This window comes from Malus sylvestris, chromosome 1 (assembly GCF_916048215.2).
Source record: "Malus sylvestris chromosome 1, drMalSylv7.2, whole genome shotgun sequence".
In the NCBI taxonomy this organism is placed as follows: Eukaryota; Viridiplantae; Streptophyta; class Magnoliopsida; order Rosales; family Rosaceae; genus Malus; species Malus sylvestris.
The window spans coordinates 3,122,176-3,129,019 of NC_062260.1; positions in this window are offsets into that span (position 1 = coordinate 3,122,176).

Sequence of the window (6,844 nt, forward strand, 5' to 3'; positions counted from 1 at the left end):
TGTATAGCATAAAAGAAATTACGATCATTCAACTATATTTTTTTGTAAATATTCCAACATTCTGATTGTATCACCTAACTTCAACTCTTTTGTTCGCTTGGAACACAAATAATACTTATAGTCATCATGAATGAATCCAAGATTTTTACGACCAACATCTTGTCTACTTATGAATTCGATACTTTCCCTTGGAGCAATTCATGAACTATCAACCATATCAGCTTCAGCTTTTTGTACAAGAGACATGTTCCTATACGACCTAAAAAAATAAGTCTTATTAGGTGTTAACAGTGGCGAAGCTAGGATTTGCAGAGGGGAGGGGCAAAATTCAAACGAGTGAAAGGTTCAATCGAAGCATTAGCTTTTATATTGGAGAGTGCAAAGTTTTGAGTCAATATTCATAGCAGAAAATAGTCTCTTCACCAAAGCGGTTTTAAGCAATAATATCAAAACCAATGTAAGAAGCTTAAATTGGCTATTATTAGATCCTAAAAAATGTTCGGCGCTAGTCAAATAGCGGACAAGGACTTAGTAGCTAGGTGAGATCTAGGCAGGAGCCTAGATGGATTTAAATTATCATAAAATAAGTATTAAACAATATTTACATTGTTTTTAAAAAGTAATACAATATTATAAATAATGTGAGAGTTTAAGATAAATACAGTGGAAGTCTTAAAAGAGAAAATAAAAATACATACAAGAATAAAAAAAAGAAAAAAAAAGGAGAGAAATGGGTTAATAAACCACAAAAAAAAGGTGAGGTCAGAAGAGAAAAAAATGGGGGGAAATGGGTAAACAAGATAAAGACCGGAAGAGAAGTGGTGGGTCAGCATAGTATTTTAAGAGAGAAAAAAAACAAGGCTATTAAAAACAAGCCTAAACCCTAGCACCTAGACGGGAGCCTAGGCGGATTTAATTAAATTTTACTATATATTATGTAAATAAACATCAAATAATATTTATATTACTTTTTTTAAGGAAATAACACAATATTTATATAGTGTGAGAGTTTAATTTAAAGTGAATATGGTGGAGTCTTAAAATAGAAAACAGAAGAAAAAAGGAAACTAAAAGTTAGAAGGATAAATAAACAATCTTTAAACAGGATAAATGGATAAATAAACGACAAAAACAAAAAAAGTTGAGGTCATGAAGAAAAAAAAAAAGGGAAAATGGGTAATCAAATGACAAGAGAAAGGTGGGTTTAGAAAGATTAGAAAAGGAATAAAATGGTGGGGTCTGGAGTCTGTACAGTCAGCTTAGAAAACCAACGTATACAAACGAAAAGTTAGCAAAATTAATCGACATCTTTTGCAAATGGCATCATTTAGGTAAGGGAAACTTCAAGAAGAAGAAGGCTTTGTCTTCTTCAGTGAGTTGCTGCTCTCTGCAACTCTTTTTTTTTTGCAGCTTTCGGTGTGCCAGCTTCTCCATCGATCCCAACCTCATCCCTTCAACCTCTTTCCTCCATCTTTGTCATTCCTTTGCAAATTCGACCAAGACAGTGCACCAGCCAAAACAAATTTTTATAGGTACCATGAATTCCGATGAGAGCGGAGGGGCTGAACCAGTGCTCCTAGGCGTGTTTTCCGGCGAGGGGAGGGGCAAAGGCCACTCATTGTCCTCATGTAGCTTCGCCACTAGGTGTTGACCCTAAAAACTACCAAGCCTACATGGTGCGCAAGATGGGTAATTAATAAGCTAACTATGTCTTTTGGCTGTGTGAGGGGTGTGCCAACTCGTCGGCCGAGTTTATCCGAGGAGTAAAATATGTTGATGTGGCGTTGGGCGCGCTGTTGACTTCTTGATCTTGCGACTGCGGCCGAGGAAGGAACACGTCTCGACCTTCGGTTCTAGAGCTTGAAGACAAGGCTGCTAGTTTCTTCGAAGTTCACAAATCATTGGCTTTGGGTTCGATCTCGATAATTATATTCGTGAGAGTATAAGTACGCCGAACTGGTACCATACTATATGAACACAAATACTCAAACAAGATAAATGTCTTCATTGTGTGGTTTGGCCGCTGGAATGCTGAACTCTAAAATGTACTTGCGAATATCCAATCATAAAATAAAACTCAGCTTTCAATATGCCGAGCCTAGTAACCTGGTAACATCTCACTTCGCCAAAAAGGCTGATGAGATAACCTCTACCAACAAGGACTCGAAAATACTTGTTGACCGAGACTTGGATAAATAATCAGTCGATCTCGAAGCAGTGTTGTCTATTTAAACTGAAGGTGCTCCTCGGTTGGCAGATTTTATGGCTCCAGTGTTGTCTATCCAAACTAAAGATGTCGTTGGTTCCTTCATAATACTGTCTATCCAAACTGAAGACGCGTTGGTGAGAAGAAAGGGGAAAAGGCAAAAATCTCAAGGCTGTTGAAAAGCTTTGTGTAGGGCAATTTGTGTGTTGATTTGAAGAGGCCTTGAATGATGCGCTCCTTTCTCTATTTATAGCAATGCACCCTTTTTATGGCCGAACTAGAAACTTACTTGGATTAGAACTCCTCTGCCTAATCTGATTGGTTTCGACCAATCCTAACTCCTATAGGACTTCGAACCAAGCTCCTTAACGAACCAGATTCATCCCCTAATTATAAGCATCCTTAGCTTTAAGACTCCTTGTTTGACTAGGGTTCAACTACCTTACCCTTATCTAAACCAATCCTCTTTGTAATAGGATTCGGCCAACCTTGATTGGACAACCCATGACAAAATTCTAGATGAATGTTACTGGATTGAGAATGACTCTAAGGCCCAAACATTGGCCCCTCGTTTCTGAGGTCTTTGGCCTATAATTCCTGGCCGAGGCTCGACCTTGAAGAAGTGATTTATTGCCAAAGAATAAACCCTTAGCATATTCATTCTAGAAAGCCAGAGAACATTGCAAGCCTCGAATACTCCAACCACCCAAACGTATTTATTAAGCACGATCTCTCACCCTTGTCAATTTTCTTAAACGCTGCTAAACTTGACATGTGGCAGCTTCTCATTGATGAGACCATGAATGTAAGTTTGCACGATTGTGTGTAACCTTTTGGTATTTTATTTCCCTAGCGAATGGTGTCATCAAGAAAAATTTTTATTCGAAACTTACATTCATAGTATTGAAGTGGGAAAACCAAAAGCAGACTTCAATAGCGTGAAAAAGTGTGGGGCTTGTAAGACCCTAAAATTTTAGAAGTGTTTTTATGAATTTTGGAATGCCTATGGATTTTACAATTTCTAGTTCCTTTTAATTGGGTGATAATTTTACTTGAGTTCAAATATTGTTTTAAGGTAAAAAGATGAAAATGCGCGAGATTACGAGCTCTTGGCATCGTTTTGATAAATTTTCCGAGCTCGAACGAACTTACAATGAAACTTTAAATATGCCGGATTGGAGAACACCATGTGGCAACCAAAGAATGGATGACTTTGACACATGGCATCAAAGAATGGCTGGTACTAATGCATGAGTTGGCTTCACTAAAGCAGGAGGTGGCTTATTATTTGCATGCATTAAGCTGAAGGTGGCCGTGAGTTAACATGTAGTCAACATGTGTGTGTATGACTCATGATTATATAGTAGGAGCTACCAAATTAATGGCTTAAGTCATCCATGAGCAAACTTATCACTTTTTACCGTCCATTTGTTCCAATTAGAGGCTAGTGTTAGCTGCCTCATTTGTAGTATAAATAGGAGCTCTACTCCATTTGTTTTTGAACTACAATTGGCATGCACTAGTTTACGTACAGATGGTTATATACATATGTGGAGAAAGATTAGAAAATAAATAAGGGTGAAAGAAATACATTGATTTAGGAGTGATCAATGAGCTTGCTCAAGTACGTGGAGCTTAGGTATTGCAGTAGTGACGTGGATTTTCATTTTAGCTTTGGAATCGAGGTATTGGTGAGGAATATTGCTTGCTTGGCTTGGAGACCAGGTAAAGGGATCCTCACTTACCCTAGTTATGAAATTTTGTGCATGTATGTATGTAAATATACGAATGCTTGTGAAAGCTGCATAGATTTTGTTGTGATAGAACCAGAAGGAAAATGGTTTTGTTTTCTATTATGATATGTAAGCTGTTTTATGCTACAAATAAAAGTGATGACTTGAGAGTGAAGGGGGCATAGCGACTGCCTAGGGTTTCGATCCGTTAAACCTCCGAAGGAGCTACAACGAAGGGATTAGTACCACTACCTTTCTAGGAGAGTGTTGACCCTAAAAACTACCAAGCCTACGTGGCACGCAGACTGAGTAACTAATGAGCTAATTACATCATTCAGTTGATGCGAGGCGTGCCAACTTGTCGGCCGAGGAATAAAATGCGTTGATGTTGCGTTGAGTGCGCGGGTAACTTCTCGATCTTGCGACTACGGCCGAGGAAGGAACATTCTCGACCATTGGGTTCTAGAGCTTGAAGATAAGGCTACTAGTTGTGCAAAGTTCACAAATTGTCGGCGCCAGATTCGGTCACAATGATTATATTTGTAAGAGCATAAGCAAGCTGAATCGACACCAAAGTATAGGGGCATAGATACTCAAAATAAATATATGTCTTGATGGTAAACGTGGTTCGACCGTCAGAATGCCGAACTTTAAAGCCTACTTGTGAGTACCCAATCATAAAACAATTCGGCGTTCAATGTGCCGAGCCCTAGTAAACCGTAACACTTCACTTCGCCGAGAAAGCTAATGAGATGACCTCTGCCAATAAAGACACGAAAATCTTTCTCGACCAAGACTTGGATAAATAACCAGTCAGCCTCGACGTAGTGTTGTTTATCCAAACTGAAGGTGTTCCGCGATCGGCTGGTTCTACGGTGATAGTGTTGTTTATCCAAACTAAAGGTATCACTGGTTACCTTCACAGTGCTGTTTATCCAAACTGAAGATGTGTTGGCGAAAAAGGAAAATAAAAATCTCAAGGTTGTTGAGAGGTTTCGCGTAGAGCGAGTTTGCGCAGGGCAGTTTGTGTGTTGAGTTGGAAAAGGTTTGAATGATGCACTCTTCCCTCTATTTATAGTAGTTAGCCTGTTTCTGATCGAATCAAAACCATACTCAAATTAGGACTCCTTCCCCCGATCCAACCATATCTTAGCCAGTCCTACTCCTATTAGGACTTTGAACTCAACCCCTTATCAGGTCACATTCAATCCCAAGCTTCAGCATCCTTATCCTGCCGAACCTTCTTCTTGTGTCAGGATTCAACTACCCTATTGATAGGAGCATATTTATGCGACTTAGTTAGCTTGTTTTCTTGCATTTATGTTGTTAGTTCCTAGTTATTTTAGCATTTTAAGCTATTTTCGTGTGTTTGTAGGTTCAAAGGGCTAAAGTAGAAAGAAAGTGCATTTTGGTGCCTTTTGGAGCAGTTTTGGGCTTGGAATGGATAACACATGGTTGGAGCAAGGTGGATGGACGAATTTGAAGATCAAAAGAGGCTAGGAATGTGATGAAAAGATGAAGGAAATAAATTCAAAACAAGGAAGATAAGGAAGCTTAGCGAGAAAGAAGGAATGTTAGCCAAAGTTACCTTATATTGTCTTAATCCTTTCCTAATCCTGAACCACCTAATTTCCAGCTGCAAGGAGGATCTCTAAATATATTAGGACACTTAATTATGTGTTTCTAGAATGACAATCCCAGTCAAAGAGCCTTGCCGCACCACCTTTCCCTTTCCTTTTCCCTTGCCATGCAAGGCAAATACCTTTCCTATTTCCTATCCTTGCCGCGCCCTTCTTACCTTTTTCTCTTGGGATTCTGATTTGTTACCCTTTTCTTGGAGGATTTGTAGTATTAAACCCTTCCTAATTTAATTCCCAGCCATGCCTTTCATTCTCCTATAAATAAAACCGTTTGCCGCACCATTCAAAGGATCCATCTACTCACCTACCCATCCTCCATCCATCAACATATCCATTCACTACCATTTATACTTTCAGCCATCCTTCACCATAATTCATCACTTCAACCACCACTGCCACCTTGTGCCGCATCAAAGAAGAAAAAAGAGCAGCCTTGGACGTATTGGCTATTCAATTTGGATTGTTGGACATTTTTAGGTGTAATCTGTTGGAGATATGCCCTGAAATTCAATCTTTGGAAGAAACCTTTCAGGACAATGAATGTGTGTGTATAGATGACTCTTATACATCAAAAGGCAAAGATACTAATTAGGACTATCTTAATAAACGATATATGTCCTAAATAGTGAATCCATGGACAATGGATCGATGGAAGAAGTAATCTAATGATGTTACAGAGACCTTCTTCACATAACCATCATGTCCAAAAAGGTTCTTGGTCATAGGATTGTCAGAGGGATACTGACAATGCATAGACCAGTACATACTATGTCCCCTTCAATTGGAAGGATGGAAAGTCTCATCCCATTCGTGTAGTGACACTCAGACAGGTATGTAGGTGCTCATTAAGGGAATGAGTTCATTGAATACAATCGAACGAGAGTACTTGCATGGAGGTCTACTCACATGTCAAGCAAGTAATTCTAATGGTTGGAATAATGTAAGTAATCATTTGACCTAAGACATCATAGTTGTCTTGGGGATACGTTGCTGATCATTTTAATAATGAGACGTGACCACATCTCATCTTGGGTGTGTTCTATGCATTGTTGGGGTCAGTAATTTATTCTCAGAGGCATGTGAATTATCAACAAGGGATCTCTAATCCTCGTTATGAGAGGATGAATACTCTAGGATATGATTCGGGAATCTTCGGCCAAGTATCGAGCGTAATAAAGGAAGCGTTCCTATACGACTCAATTGAATCATATAACATGGAATAATCACATTAGGGGTTTGACATAATATATCCATACCCTAATAAT